This window comes from Notamacropus eugenii, chromosome 1 (genome assembly GCF_028372415.1).
Source record: "Notamacropus eugenii isolate mMacEug1 chromosome 1, mMacEug1.pri_v2, whole genome shotgun sequence".
NCBI classification, from domain to species: domain Eukaryota; kingdom Metazoa; phylum Chordata; class Mammalia; order Diprotodontia; family Macropodidae; genus Notamacropus; species Notamacropus eugenii.
The window spans coordinates 73,124,477-73,138,299 of NC_092872.1; the positions used below are offsets into that span (position 1 = coordinate 73,124,477).

The 13,823-nt window shown below is 35.2% G+C and overlaps 1 protein-coding gene across 5 annotated transcripts in view; it reads right to left on the reverse strand.

Moving 5' to 3' along the window:
• The window catches only part of RASEF (RAS and EF-hand domain containing), an 825,381-nt gene that overhangs the window by 190,021 nt on the left and 621,537 nt on the right, over window positions 1-13,823 (reverse strand). For all 5 annotated transcript variants that reach the window (XR_011966209.1, XR_011966208.1, XR_011966205.1 and 2 more), the window contains one exon: window positions 1,889-1,988. The gene's annotated coding sequence lies outside the window, so the exon portion shown is untranslated. The remainder of the gene's footprint in view (window positions 1-1,888; window positions 1,989-13,823) is intronic.

Below are 13,823 nucleotides of genomic sequence, written 5' to 3' on the forward strand. Positions count from 1 at the left end.
GAAATTGAATCTGGATGTCACAATAAACCAGTGGAAGAAAGCAATACCTAAGAATATTTTTATCTCATCCAAGCAAGACATACCACAGCAAGCAACTTACTGGCATCCTGAAATCAAATAATTCTGAATAGAGAGAGCATATTTAAAAGAATTAATACCTACATAATTTGTCTCAGGGCAACCTGTTGGAATTTCAATATGGACAATAACAAATTGTGAAGTACCTCAACAAAAACAGGTAAATATTAATAAGACATAATACTTATAATCCTGAGGAAGCAATAGAAAAATGAATACTTCATCACCAAAACAGCAGGTAGAAGAATGATAGACATTCACAGAGCACATGACAAGCAGGTTGACAGATACTTTTTAGAGAAAGGTAACATCATGTTTCCAAGGAATAAATGAAAAGGCTGATAAAAACCACGTGCCACTGGATTTGTCAATTGTAAATTAATGTGGCTTGTCACCAGATGTAGCTTACGAAATAGCAAAGATCCAAGATAAACATAATATATAGGTGGCATCCATAAGAACTCAACTCACAATGTGGAAACAACAAAAAAATTCTAACAAGTGGCAGAGTGACACGCGTTTATATGAACTTGTGGAGCAGTTTATGGTAGGAATTCTGGATCAGGTCATTGCCACAAGAAACTACAGAAGTGTTATCCTTAAGGAAAGTGCATTTAGTCATCATTATAGATTATGAAAGGAAAGAGAGAAAACATTACATCACATCACTGTAGGTTGGAAAGTTTAGCATCACCAAATAAGTAGCAAGATGTGACCTGGTAGCTAGAATTATATATCAGTTCACCAACTCTCATGGAGTTGCAAGTAACAAATACAGACCTCAAAATATTCTGAAGAAATCAGTCAGTAAACTGTACTTGAACTGAACTATGCATATTCACTGACTGAACTGTTGCCCACGATCACTAAAGACAAAGTTGATTTGTAAGAAATTAAGAATAACTTGTTTCAGATTTGGCCATTCCAAATACTCAATCTCCAAGTTACATGAAACAAATAACAACAAAGACCTTCTAAAATATAGAAACCTAGAAGAAAATATCAAAATCCTTTGGCAATAGAATGAGATAAATACCATTCTTGTCATCCTGTCTGCTTTAAGTGAGCCTATGAAACATGAATTTATTTCCTGTTGTTTTTATTTAACTAAAAAAGCAGGCATTTTATCCACATGTTCAGTAGTCAGCAAAAGAGTGGAGACAAAAAAATAAAAGTAGGACATCATCTTGTTCCGGGAGCATATCTACCTGAATAACATCTAAAAAAAGGTCATATGTCCATAATAAGAATTAATGAAAATGGTAATAACCACAACAAAATTTATAACAGCAATCTCCTCAAAACCTAGATGGCGGGGATAGGGGTTGGGGAAGGGTAGGTGCACCGCAGCAAAGTAAAAGAACTCTAACCAATAATGTAAATAGGAAGGATAAATGGAGACTGTTCTGGTAGCTGTGAAGGCCTGAAATGAATCCTAAAAAAACCTTGCATTCTGGTAATACTATTGATCAAGTTATCACCCTGTGCAGAGGGGTATTAAAAAGCTCTATGAATTTAAACAGTATTTGGAATAACCTATGTTTTTAGCTTGACCTTACTTGTGGCCATCATGGTGATCAGCCTGACAAGGAGAGCAGCATCTCCTTAGTGGTTGAGTGCCACAGGAAAGCTAGCTCTATCACCAGAAATAAAAAATACCCCAAAAAAACCTCTACTGTAAATGTTTCAGTGCCAATAGCACTATTTTAAAAAGCAAGCAATCCGTGAGCATGGACAGAATGTACTAAAGATAGTAATGCTTTTAAGATGCACAAAGACCACAGTATAATAAAACTAAAACAGAACTTACCAATTGCAGGCAAGAACTTCAGATTATCTTTGGTCAATGAGATCCTCAGATCCAGGTTGCACAAAATGTTGTGGGGCAATTGGAAAGAATAACTCTTTTCCTAAAATCAAATAAAATGAAATAAGAATAAAAATTATGAAGATATTTAAATCAAAAGAGAAAAGCTAAAAAGCATGAAGACACTGAAAATTTGCACTCAACAGAAACTCTAGAGCTGCTACTTAACCATGAAACATTTCATAAAAAATAATGCCAATGTCTGGGATGATTTTAAAAAGGAGGTGAGTATGCTTAGACTGGAATTTCAAAGTCTTCTTTTAGACTGATGTCATGAATTCAACTAATAGGCAGAATTAAAAAACACAACACTAGTGTCTGGCAATATATCACAAAGATCATATATGGTGATCAGGTAGATTTATACCAGGAACATAGGATTGGTTCAATATTAGGAAAATATCAGCAGAGTTGACTATATCAATAACAAAATCGACAAAAGTCACGTGATTATCTCAATACTTGCAGAAAGTGTTTAACAAAAGATAACATTCATACTTATTTTAAAAAATGCAATAGAAACATAGGAATAAATGGAGCTAGAAAGCTTCCTAATGAGATCAAGGGTGAAACAAGGGTGCCCATTATCAACACTATTATTCAATATTGTACTAGAATGCAAGCTACAGCAATATGACAAGAAAAAACGTGAAGGCATTAGAATAGGCTATAAGAAACAAAACTACTATTCATTGCAGACAATATTCTGCTATCCCTAACGAAACGTAGATAATCAACTAAAACACTAGTTGAAACAATTAATAGCTTTTAATAAAGTTGTAGGATATAAAATAAGCTTACATGAATCATCAGTATTTTTATATATTGCCAACAAAGTGCAACAGGAAGAGACAGAGAAATCTCATTTAAAATAACAGCAGACAATACAAAATACTTGGGAATATATTTAACAAGACAAAGTCTGGAACTTTGCGGACACCATTACAAAACACTTTTCAGACAAATAAAGACAGATTTAAGCAATTGAAAAAATATTAATTGCTCATGGATAGGCTGAGCCAATATAAGAAAAAATTACAATTCATCCTAAATCAGCTTACTTATTCGGTGCCATACCAAGACACACACACACACACACACACACACACACACACACACACAGACAGAGAGAGACAGAGAGAAGGAGAAATTAAGAATTAAATTTATCTGAAAGAGCAAAAGATCAAGAATATCAAGTGAATTAATGTAAAAAAGTGAAGGAAGGTATCTAACCATAGAAGATCTCAAACTGAATCTGAAAGTAGCAATTGCTATTTACAGAAATATTCGATGATGTTCTACTATGATGACTTAGCTCTTTTGATCAATCCAATGACTCAAGACAATTCCAAAGGACTTATGATGAAAGAGGAAGTACTGATAGAGTCTAAGTGCAGATTGAAGCTTTTTTTCTCACTTTATTTTTCTGGTTTTTCTTTTTTTGTCATATGTCTAATATGGAAATATGTTTTGCATGATATCAATGTATTTTGATATCACATCTCTTGCCTTCTCAATGAGAAGGGGAGAGTGAGAAGGAAGGAAAAGAATTTGGAACTCAACTTTTTTATTCAATTAATTTTTTAATGAATGTTTAAATAAATGAATAAGAAATTTATAAAAAAGAGAAATGTTCATTTTCTTTGGTGATTTTTAAATTTGAATTTCATTGTTTTTTTGTTACAAGAAAAGAAAAAGAATAGTATCTGCCATAATACAATGAACACATATTTTCTTCCACAATATAGAGAATATGAAGTTGTGTCAGAAATTTCATAATGTATGCTGTAGTCGTTGCCATCACAGTACTGACTATAGAAGGAGGAAAAGTGGCATTACTTAAGAATACTACTTCATCATAGCAGAAGCATCTTTAGAAAAATATTGAAGACTTTCAATGAAACATTGGAAGACAATTTAATAGATGCTTAATAAATGCTAATTGATTATATCAGTAGATAAAGTGCCAGGCTTAGAATTAGGAAGACTTATTTCAAATTTGCCCTCAGACACTAATTAGCTGTGTGGCCCTGGGCAAGTCACTTAACCCTGTGTGTCTTGTAAAATGAGCTGGATGAAGAAACAGCAAACTACTCCAGTATCCTTACCAAGAAAACCCCAAATGGGGTCACAAAGAGACAGACATGACAAACAATTGAACAGTAACAACAACAGATGTGAAGTAGAACGCACGTGAGAACTGAATTGCCATAGTAAAAGCAATACAAAAGAAACAGAGAATAGAACCTGGGAAACAAAAGTTTATCCCAAAATGCTTCCCAGTGGTTCATGGATTTCCAGTTAAGTACTTCACTAGCTTCCTCTCTAATGTAAGCCTGATCCAATTTTTCTTAAAAGTCTCACACATTTATTTCCAATCAAGCAGTCGATAATCATTTATCAAGTAACTTCTATATGCTAAGGAATTGTGCTATAAGCTTATACAAAAATAATGAAATGGTTCCTGTTCCCAAGGAGCCTGCTTTCTACTGAGAAAGATAGTATGTACATAATGAAGTATAGAGGGAATAAATTCAAAGTAAAAATTTTGGTTTGGAGAATATTAACTGCTAAAGCGATGAGGAAAAGATTCAAATGATGAGAAGACACCCTGTCTCCTCCCAAAATAGATCAATAATAAAGGCTGAAAAATATTATTTTAGCATCTACTAGATATCTGGAAAGATACAATCAAGGGGGAGAATTATACACCAGAAGCTCACTCACTATCCTTTATAAACTAACAGATGACAAATCTAAGTAGTACAAATACAAACTACAACATATCCTTGAAGATTCATCAAACAAACTGTACTGAAACTGGAGCATTATTAGAGATAAAAATGTTGCCCATATTGCCCTGACATAATATTGATCTGTAAAAATTTGAGAACAGCATTTTTAATGGATGTTGTGATACCAGATACTCACAATTTCCAAATGACATGAAATGGCAAATACACATAAAAAAAACTTTTAAAATACAGAAATCTAGTAGAAGAAACTAAAACCATATTGCAATGAGATGAGGTACATGCCACACATCCATGCCATCTTTTCTGCTACTGGAATAGTCCTGATGAGACTTTCAATTAATCACAAGAAGGCATACCTACATACAAATACATACTTATATACTTAAATTCTTTCCTTTTTTTTAGAGGGGGGCAAGAGGCAATCAGAGTTAAGTGACTTTCTCAAGGTCACGCAACTAGTAAGTGTCAAGTTCCTGAGGCTAGATTTGAACCAGGTCTTTCTGACTCCAAGGGCAATGCTCAATTCACTGCACCACCTAGCTGCTCCCAATAATCTTATTAAATTACAAAAAGTCATTATTTTACCCACTTTTGATGGGCAGCTAAGTAGTACAGTGGATAGAGTGATATCAGGGTCTGGAGTTAGGAAGACTCCTCTTGCTGAGTTCAAATCCTCACTCAGACACTTATAGCTGTGTGATCCTGAACATGTCATTAAACCTGTTTGCTTCAGTTTCCTCATCAGTAAAACAAACTGAAGAAGGAAATGGCAAACTACTCCAGTATCTTTTCCGTGAAAATTCTAAAAGGGATCACAAAGAGTCAGACACAAATGAAAAACAACTAAACAACGAGAGTAAGAATGCAGAATATTAAAAATAAAACAATAATAATAGAATATTAAGTTGTCCTATGACCATTCTATTTGAATTCTACCAAAAAATAGGAATGAGATTAAAAATAACTGGAATGTTGGTATTCTACCTACTTTTCCCCATTTGGGTCCCACAAGAACCATCTGAGGTGAGTACAATAGGTAATCTTACTGTTTTATTCATGAGAAAACTGAGATTCAGAGCCATTAAATGGCTTGTCTGTGGTCACAGAGCTAGTTAAGCACCATCAGCAGCATTTGAAAAGAAGACTTTCTGACTCCCAGTCCAACACTATCTTATATAACCCACTACTTACCACCCTGTAGCATTTTTTGATGTGTATCTTTTGAGCTAGCTTGTACCAAAAGCTCTTTTCAATTTTCTTTTTTTTGTTATTCTCTGGTGATGGTCTTGTTTTCTTTTGGAAGAATATTCCATAACTCATGTATATTTATGGGTCCCTTCCCACCTCACTCCTCTAGGACACTTAAAAGCTGTGTGAAATTTGCTTAACTCCATGAAGGGTGTTTTAAAATTTTTCAGTTTGTGAAACACTAAGTGAGAATGAAACTTGGAAAACATCAAACATTCCATCCTCCTGTAGACCAGGAATTCCAAATGATCCTGACAAAAAAAATATACAAGGATTAGAAGAATGACCAGCATTCTCCTAAATGTTATAAAACTTGTGGCAGAGGAAAATGAAAAGGTTTGGAATTCAAGTTCCACTTGGAAGAGATTTTCAGTGATGAAACCTCCAATCTCAGGAAGCTTTCTTGTCATCCAATTCTCATCCACATGAAAGCAGGCCTGATTGGGCTTTTGAAGCTTTATATCCAAATCTTTTCTCTTGTTTTTCTTGATCTGTTTAAAATTTTGTTGCTGTTTTTTTCCAATTAACAAATACTTATTTTTCTCTCTCCGCTACCTTCCCCTGGGAGAAAGAAAAACAACAAACCAACCCTTTTAATAAACATGCATAAATGCATAAATAATTTCCAATATTGGTCCAATATCCCAAAAGACCTGCTCTGTTTTGGGGGGACTTTATATATATATATATATATATATATATATATATATATATATATATATATATATATATATATATATACCAGTCTCCTGTCAGATAATTCTCAAATGTGACACCTTTGTCTACTCTCCATCAAGTGCTTTCCCCCAGGCAAATGCTAATGTCAGTGAAGTAGTGTGTAATTCACAGTATGTCCAAGAAGGAAAATGGAAAGTCTGGATCTACTCCTACTAATTTACTTTCTTCATGCCATTGATGTACTCTAGCATAGTCTGTGGAAGAATTTCCCTGTCTTTTTTCAGTGTAAGGCATATCTTTGAACTTGCCGTTATACATTAGAGCAGAGTTTGAATATGGTGTCAGTTGCCCCATTTCTTTCCCCTTAAACTAAGATTAGCCATGCACTTGTCTACCCTGAGCAATTTCAAAACACAAGTATACATAAACTATAGTCTTCATTTTTCCTCCCTCTACTGTGGTTGCCATAACTTCAATCCTCCAAATTAAAAATTAGTAAAGGAGAATAAAGCATAATGAAGTGGAGGTCAGCCTTGGAGTCTAGAAGACCGCCTCTGACATATTGGCTGTTTGACCCTAGGCAAATCATTCAGCTTCTTAGTGCCCTAAAGCATCTTTCAAAGGCTATATAAGTTTCAAACAGATTGCTGATCTGCATGGGACTGGTTATTTTCACACTGGAAATTTTCTACATGTTTGAAGTCACAGATTCAGAGAAGAAGAGAATGGGGTAGAAAATACCAAGATTACCTAAGAATTAGAAATCAAAGGGAAGTCCATCAAATGCGAGATCACTAAACAAATTGTGGTATATGATTGTAATGGTATATTATTGTGCTATAAGAAATGCCAAGCAGGATGATTTCAGAGAAACCCAGAATGACTTCTATGAACTGATGCGTACTGAAGTAAACAGAACCAGGCATTGTACAAAATAATAGCAATATTGTTCAGTGAAGAACTACGAATGACTTAGCTATTCTCAGCAAGACAATAATCTAAGACAATCATGAAGGACGAATGATGAAGCTTACTATCCAGCTCCAGAGGAAGAACTGATATTGTTTGAAAAAGACTGAAAGCATGCTATTTTCACTTCCTTATATTTATATTTATTTTATTCAAGTCTTCTTGTACAAATGACTAATACGGAAATGTTTTACATAACTGCACATGTAAAAGCAATATCTGATTGCTTGCTATCTCAGGGAGGAGGAGAGAAGAAGGTAGGTATGGAATTAGAGAACAAAAACTTTAAATATAAACTGTTAAAGTAAAAATAAAATAAGAATGAGGAAAAAAAGAAAATATCTAGCTACTTTAAAACTCCAAGTATTTATTTGTGACACCTTAAGGGATAGCATAGAAAACAGTACTTTTTGATATATACCCAGTGACTAAATGACCATCAATTTGGAAGCTATGGGTTACCAGTAAGAATATTCCTATGAATATAGGCAACTAATATTTTACTTTACAGTCATCCTTTATAACTATTGAGTCACAAAGCATTTCTACCTTCCCATGAATCTCTATGGGGGACCCTTTGAACCATGTTAGTCTCTAGATTGTGCATTGATCAATTTCTTCAGATTCTTGAGAGGATATTTTAATGACTAGTACAACTGAGAGAACTCCTAGAAGCAGCGACAGTACAATTAGAGGCATCCCCCTCTTTTGGTGAACACACTACATTAGAGATTAGATTACATTAGGCTACATTAGAGATCTTAGAAAGGAATTGCCATATGTACGGTCACTTCTAAGAGACAAATGAAAAATACGACCCAGACAAACAAAGGGTCACCACAAGAAGTATTTCAGTATATGTAGTAAATATTCGTTACCTTCATATTGGAGTAGAATTTAATGTGCTTTCTACCTTTAACAGTTTCTGGCTCTCAGAATCTTCTGTATTAGAAGTCAAAGTAGTCTAAGGTCTTATCTCTGGCTTCTGGGTCCCCTTGAATATCCAAAATGGAACACTTAAGCAGTGAGTCATGTGATGGTTCTATCATCTCCTTACATCTCAGTTTTTTAGGTTTGGGTTTCTTTTTCTAACTCATTCCCTCTTAAAGAGAGGGGGAAAACCCAGCAAATTCTGTCAAATTTAGCAGATGGAATAGTGTGCCAGTTTTATCCACAGTTTCCTAATAATTTCTCACGGCATGCACCAAGAATGGAAAGTGTTGAGGCAATCCTATTCATGGAAGGCAGTGACATTTGTGCATTCCTGCTGGGAAGTTATTCTTAAATTGAATTTTCTTAAGATAAGGAAGATGATAGAATTATGCAATGCCAAGAAGCCACTGAAGGAGACATGGATAGATACTTTCAATTTTAAATCTTTTTTGAAGAGGTTTCTCACCTAAAGTTACCACTATGCAGGGGTTCCAAATAGATCTCAGTGACTTGATCATACAATCAAGTCATAAAATTGTGAAACCCAGACTGTAAAGGAGGTCGTATATTGCAATCCATCATTTTAGTGATAAGGATATTGAACCCAAGAGAGGTTTTAAGATACTTGCTAGAGGTCACAAAGGAAGCGTCAGAAGCTGAATTTGAACCCAGGTCTTTTGATTTCAGAACTGGTTTTCATTTCACTTCACTATGAGCAAGCTTAGAGATCTACCTCATATCCCTGAACCTAGTAAGTGTAAATACAGTTCACAAATCACAGAATCTCAGAGTTGGAAGAGATCTCAGCAGTCATACGCTTGAACCCATCATAGTCCTTCCTTCCCTCCTGCTTCTTCCCGCCTCCCCTCCAGAAAATATTTTCTTCCACAACATACTCAAAACCCGGAAAATAGAAGGATCACAGAGAAGTCAAAGAATGACAAGTGGCAGTTTATCACCAGGAGCAGATTCTTTCAAAGTCTAACTAAATTTTCTTTTTAAGAAAGGCAAGAACCTAATGGAATTACTTGTTGCATTTTGAAAACATATCAGATGGTTGTGCTGCAAATCATCCATCCTCTAAGTCATTTATAAATATGGAAATAACATTTTTACATTCATAGTCAAGTATGAAATAGCATACCCTAGTACTAATGGTGAATGATGCCAAGGAAAATGAGGTCTTGAGTGAGTCTAATGTAAAAGACATTATACCAGGGTAGACCAAAACAAAGAATAAATTTGATTTACAAGTGGTTCTAAAGGGAAGCTAATATTCTAACTTTGCTTTCTGGGTTTTACATTTTTTTTCAACACCACTCTTTCCTCATTTTTTTTTTTTTTTGTGGCCTGTATGTGTGGTTTCTCTGGTCAATTTTAGGTAGGTTACATATGAACTTCCCATGACAGCAAAGTACATAAGGTACACTGATAGCAACCTTCTTCACAACAATCTCTGAGTTTCTTTACAAGAATAATAATCTATAAAAACACAAATATGCGTGATTATCAACCTTAATTGGGTGATTGAGGAGCCCGTCTATCATTAGCCTGTCAGAGCAGCATACTCTAAGATAAGTTAGGAGAGGTAAGAGCCATTTCCTTCTTTTTATTAGAATTTTAAAAAATTATATCACTATGCATACAATCTCATCCTGTAAATACATGCGAAAAAAATGATTTCATCTCTTCTCATTACCATATTGAAGCAGTTAACAACAGTAAGTGCCAATTTGAAAATAGGGAAACTTAATTGCAGAAATATTAAGTGACCACCCCACTTTGGACAACAATAATAACTAAAGAATCAAATTTTCAGAGAAAGTAGCAGCAAGCTTTTTATCAATGATGACCACTTAAAAAAGGATTCCCTAATGGTACCTTTTCTTCCATAAAATATAGAATGAAGACATTGAGGCCCAAAGAGTATACAGGGCATACACGAAGTAAGTGGCAGAGTTTACACAGGATGTTTTCATTTTAAAAACTGCAACTAAAAAGGAAGCGGCTCTCATTTCTGCCAATTCATCTTGTAGCATGCCTCTCTGGCAAGACAATGCTGGACAACCACGACCATTGGCCCCAGACACTAACAATGCATATTCATGATTGGACAGAACGTTCCTCATTTTCAAATCCTCTGATTCCAAATCTTGTGATATACTGCCTTTCTTCATTTCATATGAATGTGACTTTAAACAATTTAAAAAACTTAAGACATATTTGCAACGCATTCAACTTAAAAGAAAAAAAGCCTCCTTCAGTGAACAGGTGTTAGCCACATTTATTTTGTGTTCCTTTCCATTGTCTTTGATTTTTTTTCATAGAAACTTATGTTTGTGCAGATATTTTCCTTTCATATGATAATTGTCCATATTTATGTTGATCTGGTTTTGCTTTCTTCATATCATTCAATGTTTCTCTATCTTCTGTTATATAATCCATCTATTTGTTTTCTCTAACTTCATTATAGCCTGACACTATTGCCCGTAGCTAATGCTTCATAGTACCAAGACTTGATTGGATTCAGTCAATATAAGGAGATTGAAGGAAGAGGGGATGTAAATCAGCCTAGCCAATTGTTTATCAGGATCAACTGATGGTTGCCCAGCTGTTGGTCAGTTATGTCTGATTCTCTGTGATCGCACTTGCTTTTTTTCTTGGCAAAGATGCTCAGGTGGTTTGCCATTTCCTTCTCCAGTTCATTTTACAGATGAGGAAATTAAGTCAAACATGGTTAAGTAACTTGCCCAGGATAACACTACTAGTAAGTATTTAAGGTGTGATTTTAACTCAGGCAGATGAGTCTTCTCGGTTCTATGCCCAGTGCTCTATCCACTACGTCACCTAGCTGCTCCATTATTGCCTATACTACCTAGTAAAATGAAATAACTTTTGAATTGGACCTTTTTCTAGACCATTATGCTCAACTTTAGACCTTTGCTTTTACCTAGATACAGTCTTTCCCCTCTCTAATCCGTGTTCCATGCTAGAATTATCAAACCAGAGAATCTACTGTGGCCTGCGACACTCCCTAGTGCAGCCTGGACCAATTAAAATGCAATTGGGAAATATTTAACAAAATAGATAAAAACATAGAATAAAAAAGACATTGGTGATGATTTTCTAAGTCAATACATAGCCTATAGTGATCCTTGTGTATGGTTTAGTAGTCACATTTCTATCTGAATTTCAAAGCAATGTTTTACAAGGCTACTAAATTGATAACCTTGAAACACTGAGGACTTGGTCACTTCCTATGTCTTTCCCCCAAGCATGTACCTCAACTCTTCAGTGACTCTCCTTCAGCAGCCTTTGGTATAAAATATGCAAGATTTAAAAGAACATTTAATTTAAATCCTTCCTCAGTTTGGATCCTACCTAATTTTTCAGCCCTGATTCATTATTCAAAGGATAAAGGATATAAAACTGGGAAGGACCAGAAAGGCTATCTAATTAAACCCTCTCATTTTATAGGTGAGGAATCCCAGGTTCAAAGTCATGCATGCAGTAAGCATCAGAGTCAGGAATTGAATCCAGATCCTCTAATTCCAGAGTTCAATAATAACCTCTATCATACACTCTCTGTTCCAATTCAATGAAACCTAGGGCCTTAACAGTGCTCTGATCCCAGTGACATTGCATTCAACTTTCCAATCCCATGCCTTTGAACAGGTGAGTCCCCTAAGCTTGGAATATACTCTACTTACATATTCTTTTCAATTTCCAATGATTCAGGTCTATTTTAATTATTATTTGCAATTCCAGTGCATAGCATAGTACCTTGTTGATTGACTGATGGGAATCTTTAACTTCTTTTAAAAGGCATATTTTTTATTATACTATGTTATAGAAATGCTTGCCTTATTCCAGAAGTTTAAAATAAAATAAATAAAAATTTTAAAAAATCGTATCTCAGGTAACATCTCCTCCATGATGATTTTCCAGATTGGAAATCAGGAAGATGAGTCTTCCTGTTTCCAAGCCCAGCACTTTATCCACTGTGCCACCTAGCTGCCCCATTGTTTCCTATACTAACTGAAATAACTTTTGAGCTTGACCTTTTTGCAACCCATTTTGCTCAACTTTAGACCTTTACTTTTTACCTAGATATAGTCTCTCCCCTCTCTAACCCATTTTCCTTGCTATGGAAATGCTTGTTTTATTCCAAAAAATAAAATAAGTGAAAATGAAAAAAAAAAGTGCTCAGCTCAGGTACCCTCTCCTCCATGATACTTTTCCAAATTCCAGTTGTTAATATTCTTTCCCTTAAAAAATCTCTTATTGGAATAAAGACCTGGTTTCAGATCCCACTTCCTTTACTTACTTCTCTGGCGTTGAGCAAATCCCTTAACTTCTGTCAGTAATCAGTTCTCTCATCTATAAAATGAGACAGTTAGACAGGAGGGTCTCTAAGATTTTATCCAGATCTAGATTCACAAAATATTGTGTTTATACTTTGTATTTATTCACCTTTGTAGAATATGTGTGCCCACCTTGCACCCATCCTCCCCAATCTCTTTTCTAGTGAAAATTAAGTAACGAGTTCAGGGATGACTTTCCATTTTTATTCCTAGTAACAATGTGCGTAACTGATATATAGTAGGTATTGAGGTCAGGGAACCATCATGTTGAGGTCTGAGGTGTTTGGGACCCAAAATACCGGCACCCTGGGTCCTGGCTGGATGAATTCCACCCAAGCTTTCTTTTGGCCAATGTTAAAACATATTAAAGATTCTGCATATTGGGTTGACTTTTAAGAAGCCCCATAATTTGTGACCCTTTTATTGACAAGTGAGACAGATAGACTAAATCTGAGCCAGGTTGAAATTGAGTTTCTTCATGGAGGTAAGATGGAACTTATATACAGAAAGATTGTGGGAGGGATCTGAGGGTGGTCTAATAGGTTGGGGTGGTGGGAAGAGGGGTTTAGGGAGGATCTTGAGGAGTAGTCCAAGGAGGATCTTAATGGGACTGTGGATCAAGAATGGGAGGCTGGAGAGCATCTGGAGGCATCAGACAATGGAGGGCTGGGGTGGGAAGCAGGTGAGGCATTCCAGAAGTAGCAGATAATGGAGGGCCAGGCTAGGTTAAGTATAACAGATTTGGGCATGAAAAGTCAGATTAAGTGAGAATATTCAAGGAGAGTTCAAGGAGATTGCCAGAGTCTCTACCCTATCAATAGGTACTTAGTCCCTGTTTATTGACTTGAACTATAATTTTATAGTTTTATTAATGTTGCATAACTTGAACTATAATTTTAAAAAATATATAACTGTAATGATGAAAATAAT